Below are 17,029 nucleotides of genomic sequence, written 5' to 3'. Positions count from 1 at the left end.
AAAATCCGCGCGAGTCCCAAATTTTTGTGTGCTATAGCCCACGCCTTCCGCCGTGGGCCCGGGACCCCGGACCCGAATTGCCTAAAAATTTTCCGGGACGTCGAATACGGCCTAAGGAACCATAGTCACCGCTCCTCCATGACCAAATTATGATTTTTGGCATTTTACGGCCATAAATTTGGAAATCCGCGCGAGTCCCAAATTTTCGTGTGCTATAGCCCACGCCTTCTGCCGTGGGCCCGGGACCCGGATCGCCTAAAATTTTTCTGGGACGTCGAATATGGCCTAAGGAACCATAGTCACCGCTCTGCCATGATATGTTTTTTGGCATTTTATGGCCATAAAACTGGAAATCCGCGCGAGTCCGAAATTTTCGTGTGTTATATCCCACGCCTTCCGCCGTGGGCCCGGGACCCCGGATCCGGATCACCTAAAATTTTTCCGGGATGTCAAATACGCCCTAAGGAACCATATTCACCACCCCTGCATGATCAAATTATGTTTTTTGGCATTTTACGGCCATAAAATTGGAAATCCGCGCGAGTCCCAAATTTTCATGTGCTATAGCCCACGTCTTCCGCCGTGGGACCGGGACCCCGGATCTGGATCGCCTAAAATTTTTCCGGGATGTCAAATACGGCCTAAGGAACCATATTCACCGCCCCGCCATGACCAAATTACATTTTTTGGCATTTTACGGCCATAAAACTGGAAATCCGCGCGAGTCCCAAATTTTTGTGTGCTATAGCCCACGCCTTCCGCCGTGGGCCCGGGACCCCGGACCCGAATTGCCTAAAAATTTTCCGGGACGTCGAATACGGCCTAAGGAACCATAGTCACCGCTCCTCCATGACCAAATTATGATTTTTGGCATTTTACGGCCATAAATTTGGAAATCCGCGCGAGTCCCAAATTTTCGTGTGCTATAGCCCACGCCTTCTGCCGTGGGCCCGGGACCCGGATCGCCTAAAATTTTTCTGGGACGTCGAATATGGCCTAAGGAACCATAGTCACCGCTCTGCCATGATATGTTTTTTGGCATTTTATGGCCATAAAACTGGAAATCCGCGCGAGTCCGAAATTTTCGTGTGTTATATCCCACGCCTTCCGCCGTGGGCCCGGGACCCCGGATCCGGATCACCTAAAATTTTTCCGGGATGTCAAATACGCCCTAAGGAACCATATTCACCACCCCTGCATGATCAAATTATGTTTTTTGGCATTTTACGGCCATAAAATTGGAAATCCGCGCGAGTCCCAAATTTTCATGTGCTATAGCCCACGTCTTCCGCCGTGGGACCGGGACCCCGGATCTGGATCGCCTAAAATTTTTCCGGGATGTCAAATACGGCCTAAGGAACCATATTCACCGCCCCGCCATGACCAAATTACATTTTTTGGCATTTTACGGCCATAAAACTGGAAATCCGCGCGAGTCCCAAATTTTTGTGTGCTATAGCCCACGCCTTCCGCCGTGGGCCCGGGACCCCGGACCCGAATTGCCTAAAATTTTTCCGGGATGTCGAATACGGCCTAAGGAACAATATTCACCACACCTCCATGATCAAATTATGTTTTTTGGCATTTTACGGCCATAAAATTGGAATTCCGCCCGAGTCCCAAATTTTCGTGTGCTATAGCCCACGCCTTCCGCCGTGGGACTGGGACCCCGGACCCGGATTGCCTAAAATTTTTCCGGGACGTCGAATACGGTCTAACGAAACATATTAACTACCCCGCCATGATCAAATTATGTTTTTTGGCATTTTACGGCCATAAAATTGGAATTCCGCGCGAGTCCCAAAGTTTCGTGTGCTATATCCCACGCCTTCCGTCGTGGGCCCGGGACCCCGGACCCAGATTGCCTAAAATTTTTCCCGGACTTCGAATACGGTCTAAGGAAACATATTAACTGCCCCGACATGATCAAATTATGTTTTTTGGCTTTTTACGGCCATAAAATTTGAATTCTGCGCGAGTCCCAAATTTTCGTGTCCTATAGCCCACGCCTTCCGCCGTGGGCCCGGGACCCCGGATCCGGATCGCCTTAAATTTTTCCGGGATGTCAAATACGGCCTAAGGAACCATATTCACCGCCCCGCCATGACCAAATTACATTTTTGGCATTTTACGGCCATAAAACTGGAAATCCGCGCGAGTCCCAAATTTTTGTGTGCTATAGCCCACGCCTTCCGCCGTGGGCCCGGGACCCCGGACCCGAATTGCCTAAAAATTTTCCGGGACGTCGAATACGGCCTAAGGAACCATAGTCACCGCTCCTCCATGACCAAATTATGTTTTTTGGCATTTTACGGCCATAAATTTGGAAATCCGCGCGAGTCCCAAATTTTCGTGTGCTATAGCCCACGCCTTCTGCCGTGGGCCCGGGACCCGGATCGCCTAAAATTTTTCTGGGACGTCGAATATGGCCTAAGGAACCATAGTCACCGCTCTGCCATGATATGTTTTTTGGCATTTTATGGCCATAAAACTGGAAATCCGCGCGAGTCCGAAATTTTCGTGTGTTATATCCCACGCCTTCCGCCGTGGGCCCGGGACCCCGGATCCGGATCACCTAAAATTTTTCCGGGATGTCAAATACGCCCTAAGGAACCATATTCACCACCCCTGCATGATCAAATTATGTTTTTTGGCATTTTACGGCCATAAAATTGGAAATCCGCGCGAGTCCCAAATTTTCATGTGCTATAGCCCACGTCTTCCGCCGTGGGACCGGGACCCCGGATCTGGATCGCCTAAAATTTTTCCGGGATGTCAAATACGGCCTAAGGAACCATATTCACCGCCCCGCCATGACCAAATTACATTTTTTGGCATTTTACGGCCATAAAACTGGAAATCCGCGCGAGTCCCAAATTTTTGTGTGCTATAGCCCACGCCTTCCGCCGTGGGCCCGGGACCCCGGACCCGAATTGCCTAAAAATTTTCCGGGACGTCGAATACGGCCTAAGGAACCATAGTCACCGCTCCTCCATGACCAAATTATGATTTTTGGCATTTTACGGCCATAAATTTGGAAATCCGCGCGAGTCCCAAATTTTCGTGTGCTATAGCCCACGCCTTCTGCCGTGGGCCCGGGACCCGGATCGCCTAAAATTTTTCTGGGACGTCGAATATGGCCTAAGGAACCATAGTCACCGCTCTGCCATGATATGTTTTTTGGCATTTTATGGCCATAAAACTGGAAATCCGCGCGAGTCCGAAATTTTCGTGTGTTATATCCCACGCCTTCCGCCGTGGGCCCGGGACCCCGGATCCGGATCACCTAAAATTTTTCCGGGATGTCAAATACGCCCTAAGGAACCATATTCACCACCCCTGCATGATCAAATTATGTTTTTTGGCATTTTACGGCCATAAAATTGGAAATCCGCGCGAGTCCCAAATTTTCATGTGCTATAGCCCACGTCTTCCGCCGTGGGACCGGGACCCCGGATCTGGATCGCCTAAAATTTTTCCGGGATGTCAAATACGGCCTAAGGAACCATATTCACCGCCCCGCCATGACCAAATTACATTTTTTGGCATTTTACGGCCATAAAACTGGAAATCCGCGCGAGTCCCACATTTTTGTGTGCTATAGCCCACGCCTTCCGCCGTGGGCCCGGGACCCCGGACCCGAATTGCCTAAAAAAATTTCGGGACGTCGAATACGGCCTAAGGAACCATAGTAACCGCTCCTCCATGACCAAATTATGTTTTTTGGCATTTTACGGCCATAAATTTGGAAATCCGCGCGAGTCCCAAATTTTCGTGTGCTATAGCCCACGCCTTCTGCCGTGGGCCCGGTACCCGGATCGCCTAAAATTTTTCTGGGACGTCGAATATGGCCTAAGGAACCATAGTCACCGCTCTTCCATGATATGTTTTTCGGCATTTTATGGCCATAAAACTGGAAATCCGCGCGAGTCCGAAATTTTCGTGTGTTATATCCCAAGCCTTCCGCCGTGGGCCCGGGACCCCGGATCCGGATCACCTAAAATTTTTCCGGGATGTCAAATACGCCCTAAGGAACCATATTCACCACCCCTGCATGATCAAATTATGTTTTTTGGCATTTTACGGCCATAAAATTGGAAATCCGCGCGAGTCCCAAATTTTCATGTGCTATAGCCCACGTCTTCCGCCGTGGGACCGGGACCCCGGATCTGGATCGCCTAAAATTTTTCCGGGATGTCAAATACGGCCTAAGGAACCATATTCACCGCCCCGCCATGACCAAATTACATTTTTTGGCATTTTACGGCCATAAAACTGGAAATCCGCGCGAGTCCCAAATTTTTGTGTGCTATAGCCCACGCCTTCCGCCGTGGGCCCGGGACCCCGGACCCGAATTGCCTAAAATTTTTCCGGGATGTCGAATACGGCCTAAGGAACAATATTCACCACACCTCCATGATCAAATTATGTTTTTTGGCATTTTACGGCCATAAAATTGGAATTCCGCCCGAGTCCCAAATTTTCGTGTGCTATAGCCCACGCCTTCCGCCGTGGGACTGGGACCCCGGACCCGGATTGCCTAAAATTTTTCCGGGACGTCGAATACGGTCTAACGAAACATATTAACTACCCCGCCATGATCAAATTATGTTTTTTGGCATTTTACGGCCATAAAATTGGAATTCCGCGCGAGTCCCAAAGTTTCGTGTGCTATATCCCACGCCTTCCGTCGTGGGCCCGGGACCCCGGACCCGGATTGCCTAAAATTTTTCCCGGACTTCGAATACGGTCTAAGGAAACATATTAACTGCCCCGACATGATCAAATTATGTTTTTTGGCTTTTTACGGCCATAAAATTTGAATTCTGCGCGAGTCCCAAATTTTCGTGTCCTATAGCCCACGCCTTCCGCCGTGGGCCCGGGACCCCGGATCCGGATCGCCTAAAATTTTTCCGGGATGTCAAATACGGCCTAAGGAACCATATTCACCGCCCCGCCATGACCAAATTACATTTTTGGCATTTTACGGCCATAAAACAGGAAATCCGCGCGAGTCCCAAATTTTTGTGTGCTATAGCCCACGCCTTCCGCCGTGGGCCCGGGACCCCGGACCCGAATTGCCTAAAATTTTTCCGGGATGTCGAATACGGCCTAAGGAACAATATTCACCACACCTCCATGATCAAATTATGTTTTTTGGCATTTTACGGCCATAAAATTGGAATTCCGCCCGAGTCCCAAATTTTCGTGTGCTATAGCCCACGCCTTCCGCCGTGGGACTGGGACCCCGGACCCGGATTGCCTAAAATTTTTCCGGGACGTCGAATACGGTCTAACGAAACATATTAACTACCCCGCCATGATCAAATTATGTTTTTTGGCATTTTACGGCCATAAAATTGGAATTCCGCGCGAGTCCCAAAGTTTCGTGTGCTATATCCCACGCCTTCCGTCGTGGGCCCGGGACCCCGGACCCGGATTGCCTAAAATTTTTCCCGGACTTCGAATACGGTCTAAGGAAACATATTAACTGCCCCGACATGATCAAATTATGTTTTTTGGCTTTTTACGGCCATAAAATTTGAATTCTGCGCGAGTCCCAAATTTTCGTGTCCTATAGCCCACGCCTTCCGCCGTGGGCCCGGGACCCCGGATCCGGATCGCCTAAAATTTTTCCGGGATGTCAAATACGGCCTAAGGAACCATATTCACCGCCCCGCCATGACCAAATTACATTTTTGGCATTTTACGGCCATAAAACAGGAAATCCGCGCGAGTCCCAAATTTTTGTGTGCTATAGCCCACGCCTTCCGCCGTGGGCCCGGGACCCCGGACCCGAATTGCCTAAAAATTTTCCGGGACGTCGAATACGGCCTAAGGAACCATAGTCACCGCTCCTCCATGACCAAATTATGTTTTTTGGCATTTTACGGCCATAAATTTGGAAATCCGCGCGAGTCCCAAATTTTCGTGTGCTATAGCCCACGCCTTCTGCCGTGGGCCCGGGACCCGGATCGCCTAAAATTTTTCTGGGACGTCGAATATGGCCTAAGGAACCATAGTCACCGCTCTGCCATGATATGTTTTTTGGCATTTTATGGCCATAAAACTGGAAATCCGCGCGAGTCCGAAATTTTCGTGTGTTATATCCCACGCCTTCCGCCGTGGGCCCGGGACCCCGGATCCGGATCACCTAAAATTTTTCCGGGATGTCAAATACGCCCTAAGGAACCATATTCACCACCCCTGCATGATCAAATTATGTTTTTTGGCATTTTACGGCCATAAAATTGGAAATCCGCGCGAGTCCCAAATTTTCATGTGCTATAGCCCACGTCTTCCGCCGTGGGACCGGGACCCCGGATCTGGATCGCCTAAAATTTTTCCGGGATGTCAAATACGGCCTAAGGAACCATATTCACCGCCCCGCCATGACCAAATTACATTTTTTGGCATTTTACGGCCATAAAACTGGAAATCCGCGCGAGTCCCAAATTTTTGTGTGCTATAGCCCACGCCTTCCGCCGTGGGCCCGGGACCCCGGACCCGAATTGCCTAAAAATTTTCCGGGACGTCGAATACGGCCTAAGGAACCATAGTCACCGCTCCTCCATGACCAAATTATGATTTTTGGCATTTTACGGCCATAAATTTTGAAATCCGCGCGAGTCCCAAATTTTCATGTGCTATAGCCCACGCCTTCTGCCGTGGGCCTGGGACCCGGATCGCCTAAAATTTTTCTGGGACGTCGAATATGGCCTAAGGAACCATAGTCACCGCTCTGCCATGATATGTTTTTTGGCATTTTATGGCCATAAAACTGGAAATCCGCGCGAGTCCGAAATTTTCGTGTGTTATATCCCAAGCCTTCCGCCGTGGGCCCGGGACCCCAGATCCGGATCACCTAAAATTTTTCCTGGATGTCAAATACTCCCTAAGGAACCATATTCACCACCCCTGCATGATCAAATTATGTTTTTTGGCATTTTACGGCCATAAATTTGGAAATCCGCGCGAGTCCCAAATTTTCGTGTGCTATAGCCCACGCCTTCTGCCGTGGGCCCGGGACCCGGATCGCCTAAAATTTTTCTGGGACGTCGAATATGGCCTAAGGAACCATAGTCACCGCTCTGCCATGATATGTTTTTTGGCATTTTATGGCCATAAAACTGGAAATCCGCGCGAGTCCGAAATTTTCGTGTGTTATATCCCACGCCTTCCGCCGTGGGCCCGGGACCCCGGATCCGGATCACCTAAAATTTTTCCGGGATGTCAAATACGCCCTAAGGAACCATATTCACCACCCCTGCATGATCAAATTATGTTTTTTGGCATTTTACGGCCATAAAATTGGAAATCCGCGCGAGTCCCAAATTTTCATGTGCTATAGCCCACGTCTTCCGCCGTGGGACCGGGACCCCGGATCTGGATCGCCTAAAATTTTTCCGGGATGTCAAATACGGCCTAAGGAACCATATTCACCGCCCCGCCATGACCAAATTACATTTTTTGGCATTTTACGGCCATAAAACTGGAAATCCGCGCGAGTCCCAAATTTTTGTGTGCTATAGCCCACGCCTTCCGCCGTGGGCCCGGGACCCCGGACCCGAATTGCCTAAAAATTTTCCGGGACGTCGAATACGGCCTAAGGAACCATAGTCACCGCTCCTCCATGACCAAATTATGTTTTTTGGCATTTTACGGCAATAAATTTGGAAATCCGCGCGAGTCCCAAATTTTCATGTGCTATAGCCCACGCCTTCTGCCGTGGGCCCGGGACCCGGATCGCCTAAAATTTTTCTGGGACGTCGAATATGGCCTAAGGAACCATAGTCACCGCTCTGCCATGATATGTTTTTTGGCATTTTATGGCCATAAAACTGGAAATCCGCGCGAGTCCGAAATTTTCGTGTGTTATATCCCAAGCCTTCCGCCGTGGGCCCGGGACCCCAGATCCGGATCACCTAAAATTTTTCCTGGATGTCAAATACTCCCTAAGGAACCATATTCACCACCCCTGCATGATCAAATTATGTTTTTTGGCATTTTACGGCCATAAAATTGGAAATCCGCGCGAGTCCCAAATTTTCATGTGCTATAGCCCACGTCTTCCGCCGTGGGACCGGGACCCCGGATCTGGATCGCCTAATATTTTTCCGGGATGTCAAATACGGCCTAAGGAACCATATTCACCGCCCCGCCATGACCAAATTACATTTTTTGGCATTTTACGGCCATAAAACTGGAAATCCGCGCGAGTCCCAAATTTTTGTGTGCTATAGCCCACGCCTTCCGCCGTGGGCCCGGGACCCCGGACCCGAATTGCCTAAAATTTTTCCGGGATGTCGAATACGGCCTAAGGAACAATATTCACCACACCTCCATGATCAAATTATGTTTTTTGGCATTTTACGGCCATAAAATTGGAATTCCGCCCGAGTCCCAAATTTTCGTGTGCTATAGCCCACGCCTTCCGCCGTGGGACTGGGACCCCGGACCCGGATTGCCTAAAATTTTTCCGGGACGTCGAATACGGTCTAACGAAACATATTAACTACCCCGCCATGATCAAATTATGTTTTTTGGCATTTTACGGCCATAAAATTGGAATTCCGCGCGAGTCCCAAAGTTTCGTGTGCTATATCCCACGCCTTCCGTCGTGGGCCCGGGACCCCGGACCCGGATTGCCTAAAATTTTTCCCGGACTTCGAATACGGTCTAAGGAAACATATTAACTGCCCCGACATGATCAAATTATGTTTTTTGGCTTTTTACGGCCATAAAATTTGAATTCTGCGCGAGTCCCAAATTTTCGTGTCCTATAGCCCACGCCTTCCGCCGTGGGCCCGGGACCCCGGATCCGGATCGCCTAAAATTTTTCCGGGATGTCAAATACGGCCTAAGGAACCATATTCACCGCCCCGCCATGACCAAATTACATTTTTGGCATTTTACGGCCATAAAACAGGAAATCCGCGCGAGTCCCAAATTTTTGTGTGCTATAGCCCACGCCTTCCGCCGTGGGCCCGGGACCCCGGACCCGAATTGCCTAAAATTTTTCCGGGATGTCGAATACGGCCTAAGGAACAATATTCACCACACCTCCATGATCAAATTATGTTTTTTGGCATTTTACGGCCATAAAATTGGAATTCCGCCCGAGTCCCAAATTTTCTTGTGCTATAGCCCACGCCTTCCGCCGTGGGACTGGGACCCCGGACCCGGATTGCCTAAAATTTTTCCGGGACGTCGAATACGGTCTAACGAAACATATTAACTACCCCGCCATGATCAAATTATGTTTTTTGGCATTTTACGGCCATAAAATTGGAATTCCGCGCGAGTCCCAAAGTTTCGTGTGCTATATCCCACGCCTTCCGTCGTGGGCCCGGGACCCCGGACCCGGATTGCCTAAAATTTTTCCCGGACTTCGAATACGGTCTAAGGAAACATATTAACTGCCCCGACATGATCAAATTATGTTTTTTGGCTTTTTACGGCCATAAAATTTGAATTCTGCGCGAGTCCCAAATTTTTGTGTGCTATAGCCCACGCCTTCCGCCGTGGGCCCGGACCCCGGACCCGAATTGCCTAAAATTTTTCCGGGATGTCGAATACGGCCTAAGGAACAATATTCACCACACCTCCATGATCAAATTATGTTTTTTGGCATTTTACGGCCATAAAATTGGAATTCCGCCCGAGTCCCAAATTTTCGTGTGCTATAGCCCACGCCTTCCGCCGTGGGACTGGGACCCCGGACCCGGATTGCCTAAAATTTTTCCGGGACGTCGAATACGGTCTAACGAAACATATTAACTACCCCGCCATGATCAAATTATGTTTTTTGGCATTTTACGGCCATAAAATTGGAATTCCGCGCGAGTCCCAAAGTTTCGTGTGCTATATCCCACGCCTTCCGTCGTGGGCCCGGGACCCCGGACCCGGATTGCCTAAAATTTTTCCCGGACTTCGAATACGGTCTAAGGAAACATATTAACTGCCCCGACATGATCAAATTATGTTTTTTGGCTTTTTACGGCCATAAAATTTGAATTCTGCGCGAGTCCCAAATTTTCGTGTCCTATAGCCCACGCCTTCCGCCGTGGGCCCGGGACCCCGGATCCGGATCGCCTAAAATTTTTCCGGGATGTCAAATACGGCCTAAGGAACCATATTCACCGCCCCGCCATGACCAAATTACATTTTTGGCATTTTACGGCCATAAAACAGGAAATCCGCGCGAGTCCCAAATTTTTGTGTGCTATAGCCCACGCCTTCCGCCGTGGGCCCGGGACCCCGGACCCGAATTGCCTAAAAATTTTCCGGGACGTCGAATACGGCCTAAGGAACCATAGTCACCGCTCCTCCATGACCAAATTATGTTTTTTGGCATTTTACGGCCATAAATTTGGAAATCCGCGCGAGTCCCAAATTTTCGTGTGCTATAGCCCACGCCTTCTGCCGTGGGCCCGGGACCCGGATCGCCTAAAATTTTTCTGGGACGTCGAATATGGCCTAAGGAACCATAGTCACCGCTCTGCCATGATATGTTTTTTGGCATTTTATGGCCATAAAACTGGAAATCCGCGCGAGTCCGAAATTTTCGTGTGTTATATCCCACGCCTTCCGCCGTGGGCCCGGGACCCCGGATCCGGATCACCTAAAATTTTTCCGGGATGTCAAATACGCCCTAAGGAACCATATTCACCACCCCTGCATGATCAAATTATGTTTTTTGGCATTTTACGGCCATAAAATTGGAAATCCGCGCGAGTCCCAAATTTTCATGTGCTATAGCCCACGTCTTCCGCCGTGGGACCGGGACCCCGGATCTGGATCGCCTAAAATTTTTCCGGGATGTCAAATACGGCCTAAGGAACCATATTCACCGCCCCGCCATGACCAAATTACATTTTTTGGCATTTTACGGCCATAAAACTGGAAATCCGCGCGAGTCCCAAATTTTTGTGTGCTATAGCCCACGCCTTCCGCCGTGGGCCCGGGACCCCGGACCCGAATTGCCTAAAAATTTTCCGGGACGTCGAATACGGCCTAAGGAACCATAGTCACCGCTCCTCCATGACCAAATTATGTTTTTTGGCATTTTACGGCAATAAATTTGGAAATCCGCGCGAGTCCCAAATTTTCATGTGCTATAGCCCACGCCTTCTGCCGTGGGCCCGGGACCCGGATCGCCTAAAATTTTTCTGGGACGTCGAATATGGCCTAAGGAACCATAGTCACCGCTCTGCCATGATATGTTTTTTGGCATTTTATGGCCATAAAACTGGAAATCCGCGCGAGTCCGAAATTTTCGTGTGTTATATCCCACGCCTTCCGCCGTGGGCCCGGGACCCCGGATCCGGATCACCTAAAATTTTTCCGGGATGTCAAATACGCCCTAAGGAACCATATTCACCACCCCTGCATGATCAAATTATGTTTTTTGGCATTTTACGGCCATAAAATTGGAAATCCGCGCGAGTCCCAAATTTTCATGTGCTATAGCCCACGTCTTCCGCCGTGGGACCGGGACCCCGGATCTGGATCGCCTAAAATTTTTCCGGGATGTCAAATACGGCCTAAGGAACCATATTCACCGCCCCGCAATGACCAAATTACATTTTTTGGCATTTTACGGCCATAAAACTGGAAATCCGCGCGAGTCCCAAATTTTTGTGTGCTATAGCCCACGCCTTCCGCCGTGGGCCCGGGACCCCGGACCCGAATTGCCTAAAAATTTTCCGGGACGTCGAATACGGCCTAAGGAACCATAGTCACCGCTCCTCCATGACCAAATTATGTTTTTTGGCATTTTACGGCAATAAATTTGGAAATCCGCGCGAGTCCCAAATTTTCATGTGCTATAGCCCACGCCTTCTGCCGTGGGCCCGGGACCCGGATCGCCTAAAATTTTTCTGGGACGTCGAATATGGCCTAAGGAACCATAGTCACCGCTCTGCCATGATATGTTTTTTGGCATTTTATGGCCATAAAACTGGAAATCCGCGCGAGTCCGAAATTTTGGTGTGTTATATCCCACGCCTTCCGCCGTGGGCCCGGGACCCCGGATCCGGATCACCTAAAAATTTTCCGGGATGTCAAATACGCCCTAAGGAACCATATTCACCACCCCTGCATGATCAAATTATGTTTTTTGGCATTTTACGGCCATAAAATTGGAAATCCGCGCGAGTCCCAAATTTTCATGTGCTATAGCTCACGTCTTCCGCCGTGGGACCGGGACCCCGGATCTGGATCGCTTAAAATTTTTCCGGGATGTTAAATACGGCCTAAGGAACCATATTCACCGCCCCGCCATGACCAAATTACATTTTTTGGCATTTTACGGCCATAAAACTGGAAATCCGCGCGAGTCCCAAATTTTTGTGTGCTATAGCCCACGCCTTCCGCCGTGGGCCCGGGACCCCGGACCCGAATTGCCTAAAAATTTTCCGGGACGTCGAATACGGCCTAAGGAACCATAGTCACCGCTCCTCCATGACCAAATTATGTTTTTTGGCATTTTACGGCAATAAATTTGGAAATCCGCGCGAGTCCCAAATTTTCATGTGCTATAGCCCACGCCTTCTGCCGTGGGCCTGGGACCCGGATCGCCTAAAATTTTTCTGGGACGTCGAATATGGCCTAAGGAACCATAGTCACCGCTCTGCCATGATATGTTTTTTGGCATTTTATGGCCATAAAACTGGAAATCCGCGCGAGTCCGAAATTTTCGTGTGTTATATCCCAAGCCTTCCGCCGTGGGCCCGGGACCCCAGATCCGGATCACCTAAAATTTTTCCTGGATGTCAAATACTCCCTAAGGAACCATATTCACCACCCCTGCATGATCAAATTATGTTTTTTGGCATTTTACGGCCATAAAATTGGAAATCCGCGCGAGTCCCAAATTTTCATGTGCTATAGCCCACGTCTTCCGCCGTGGGACCGGGACCCCGGATCTGGATCGCCTAATATTTTTCCGGGATGTCAAATACGGCCTAAGGAACCATATTCACCGCCCCGCCATGACCAAATTACATTTTTTGGCATTTTACGGCCATAAAACTGGAAATCCGCGCGAGTCCCAAATTTTTGTGTGATATAGCCCACGCCTTCCGCCGTGGGCCCGGGACCCCGGACCCGAATTGCCTAAAATTTTTCCGGGATGTCGAATACGGCCTAAGGAACAATATTCACCACACCTCCATGATCAAATTATGTTTTTTGGCATTTTACGGCCATAAAATTGGAATTCCGCCCGAGTCCCAAATTTTCGTGTGCTATAGCCCACGCCTTCCGCCGTGGGACTGGGACCCCGGACCCGGATTGCCTAAAATTTTTCCGGGACGTCGAATACGGTCTAACGAAACATATTAACCACCCCGCCATGATCAAATTATGTTTTTTGGCATTTTACGGCCATAAAATTGGAATTCCGCGCGAGTCCCAAAGTTTCGTGTGCTATATCCCACGCCTTCCGTCGTGGGCCCGGGACCCCGGACCCGGATTGCCTAAAATTTTTCCCGGACTTCGAATACGGTCTAAGGAAACATATTAACTGCCCCGACATGATCAAATTATATTTTTTGGCTTTTTACGGCCATAAAATTTGAATTCTGCGCGAGTCCCAAATTTTCGTGTCCTATAGCCCACGCCTTCCGCCGTGGGCCCGGGACCCCGGATCCGGATCGCCTTAAATTTTTCCGGGATGTCAAATACGGCCTAAGGAACCATATTCACCGCCCCGCCATGACCAAATTACATTTTTTGGCATTTTACGGCCATAAAACTAGAAATCCGCGCGAGTCCCAAATTTTTGTGTGCTATAGCCCACGCCTTCCGCCGTGGGCCCGGGACCCCGGACCCGAATTGCCTAAAAATTTTCCGGGACGTCGAATACGGCCTAAGGAACCATAGTCACCGCTCCTCCATGACCAAATTATGATTTTTGGCATTTTACGGCCATAAATTTGGAAATCCGCGCGAGTCCCAAATTTTCGTGTGCTATAGCCCACGCCTTCTGCCGTGGGCCCGGGACCCGGATCGCCTAAAATTTTTCTGGGACGTCGAATATGGCCTAAGGAACCATAGTCACCGCTCTGCCATGATATGTTTTTTGGCATTTTATGGCCATAAAACTGGAAATCCGCGCGAGTCCGAAATTTTCGTGTGTTATATCCCACGCCTTCCGCCGTGGGCCCGGGACCCCGGATCCGGATCACCTAAAATTTTTCCGGGATGTCAAATACGCCCTAAGGAACCATATTCACCACCCCTGCATGATCAAATTATGTTTTTTGGCATTTTACGGCCATAAAATTGGAAATCCGCGCGAGTCCAAAATTTTCATGTGCTATAGCCCACGTCTTCCGCCGTGGGACCGGGACCCCGGATCTGGATCGCCTAAAAATTTTCCGGGATGTCAAATACGGCCTAAGGAACCATATTCACCGCCCCGCCATGACCAAATTACATTTTTTGGCATTTTACGGCCATAAAACTGGAAATCCGCGCGAGTCCCAAATTTTTGTGTGCTATAGCCCACGCCTTCCGCCGTGGGCCCGGGACCCCGGACCCGAATTGCCTAAAATTTTTCCGGGATGTCGAATACGGCCTAAGGAACAATATTCACCACACCTCCATGATCAAATTATGTTTTTTGGCATTTTACGGCCATAAAATTGGAATTCCGCCCGAGTCCCAAATTTTCGTGTGCTATAGCCCACGCCTTCCGCCGTGGGACTGGGACCCCGGACCCGGATTGCCTAAAATTTTTCCGGGACGTCGAATACGGTCTAACGAAACATATTAACTACCCCGCCATGATCAAATTATGTTTTTTGGCATTTTACGGCCATAAAATTGGAATTCCGCGCGAGTCCCAAAGTTTCGTGTGCTATATCCCACGCCTTCCGTCGTGGGCCCGGGACCCCGGACCCGGATTGCCTAAAATTTTTCCCGGACTTCGAATACGGTCTAAGGAAACATATTAACTGCCCCGACATGATCAAATTATGTTTTTTGGCTTTTTACGGCCATAAAATTTGAATTCTGCGCGAGTCCCAAATTTTCGTGTCCTATAGCCCACGCCTTCCGCCGTGGGCCCGGGACCCCGGATCCGGATCGCCTAAAATTTTTCCGGGATGTCAAATACGGCCTAAGGAACCATATTCACCGCCCCGCCATGACCAAATTATATTTTTGGCATTTTACGGCCATAAAACAGGAAATCCGCGCGAGTCCCAAATTTTTGTGTGCTATAGCCCACGCCTTCCGCCGTGGGCCCGGGACCCCGGACCCGAATTGCCTAAAATTTTTCCGGGATGTCGAATACGGCCTAAGGAACAATATTCACCACACCTCCATGATCAAATTATGTTTTTTGGCATTTTACGGCCATAAAATTGGAATTCCGCCCGAGTCCCAAATTTTCTTGTGCTATAGCCCACGCCTTCCGCCGTGGGACTGGGACCCCGGACCCGGATTGCCTAAAATTTTTCCGGGACGTCGAATACGGTCTAACGAAACATATTAACTACCCCGCCATGATCAAATTATGTTTTTTGGCATTTTACGGCCATAAAATTGGAATTCCGCGCGAGTCCCAAAGTTTCGTGTGCTATATCCCACGCCTTCCGTCGTGGGCCCGGGACCCCGGACCCGGATTGCCTAAAATTTTTCCCGGACTTCGAATACGGTCTAAGGAAACATATTAACTGCCCCGACATGATCAAATTATGTTTTTTGGCTTTTTACGGCCATAAAATTTGAATTCTGCGCGAGTCCCAAATTTTTGTGTGCTATAGCCCACGCCTTCCGCCGTGGGCCCGGACCCCGGACCCGAATTGCCTAAAATTTTTCCGGGATGTCGAATACGGCCTAAGGAACAATATTCACCACACCTCCATGATCAAATTATGTTTTTTGGCATTTTACGGCCATAAAATTGGAATTCCGCCCGAGTCCCAAATTTTCGTGTGCTATAGCCCACGCCTTCCGCCGTGGGACTGGGACCCCGGACCCGGATTGCCTAAAATTTTTCCGGGACGTCGAATACGGTCTAACGAAACATATTAACTACCCCGCCATGATCAAATTATGTTTTTTGGCATTTTACGGCCATAAAATTGGAATTCCGCGCGAGTCCCAAAGTTTCGTGTGCTATATCCCACGCCTTCCGTCGTGGGCCCGGGACCCCGGACCCGGATTGCCTAAAATTTTTCCCGGACTTCGAATACGGTCTAAGGAAACATATTAACTGCCCCGACATGATCAAATTATGTTTTTTGGCTTTTTACGGCCATAAAATTTGAATTCTGCGCGAGTCCCAAATTTTCGTGTCCTATAGCCCACGCCTTCCGCCGTGGGCCCGGGACCCCGGATCCGGATCGCCTAAAATTTTTCCGGGATGTCAAATACGGCCTAAGGAACCATATTCACCGCCCCGCCATGACCAAATTACATTTTTGGCATTTTACGGCCATAAAACAGGAAATCCGCGCGAGTCCCAAATTTTTGTGTGCTATAGCCCACGCCTTCCGCCGTGGGCCCGGGACCCCGGACCCGAATTGCCTAAAAATTTTCCGGGACGTCGAATACGGCCTAAGGAACCATAGTCACCGCTCCTCCATGACCAAATTATGTTTTTTGGCATTTTACGGCCATAAATTTGGAAATCCGCGCGAGTCCCAAATTTTCGTGTGCTATAGCCCACGCCTTCTGCCGTGGGCCCGGGACCCGGATCGCCTAAAATTTTTCTGGGACGTCGAATATGGCCTAAGGAACCATAGTCACCGCTCTGCCATGATATGTTTTTTGGCATTTTATGGCCATAAAACTGGAAATCCGCGCGAGTCCGAAATTTTCGTGTGTTATATCCCACGCCTTCCGCCGTGGGCCCGGGACCCCGGATCCGGATCACCTAAAATTTTTCCGGGATGTCAAATACGCCCTAAGGAACCATATTCACCACCCCTGCATGATCAAATTATGTTTTTTGGCATTTTACGGCCATAAAATTGGAAATCCGCGCGAGTCCCAAATTTTCATGTGCTATAGC

Source organism: Nicotiana tabacum, chromosome 22, assembly GCF_000715075.1.
Source record: "Nicotiana tabacum cultivar K326 chromosome 22, ASM71507v2, whole genome shotgun sequence".
In the NCBI taxonomy this organism is placed as follows: Eukaryota; Viridiplantae; Streptophyta; class Magnoliopsida; order Solanales; family Solanaceae; genus Nicotiana; species Nicotiana tabacum.
The sequence above is the reverse complement of the archived record's forward strand: the minus strand, read 5'-3'. Positions refer to the sequence as shown.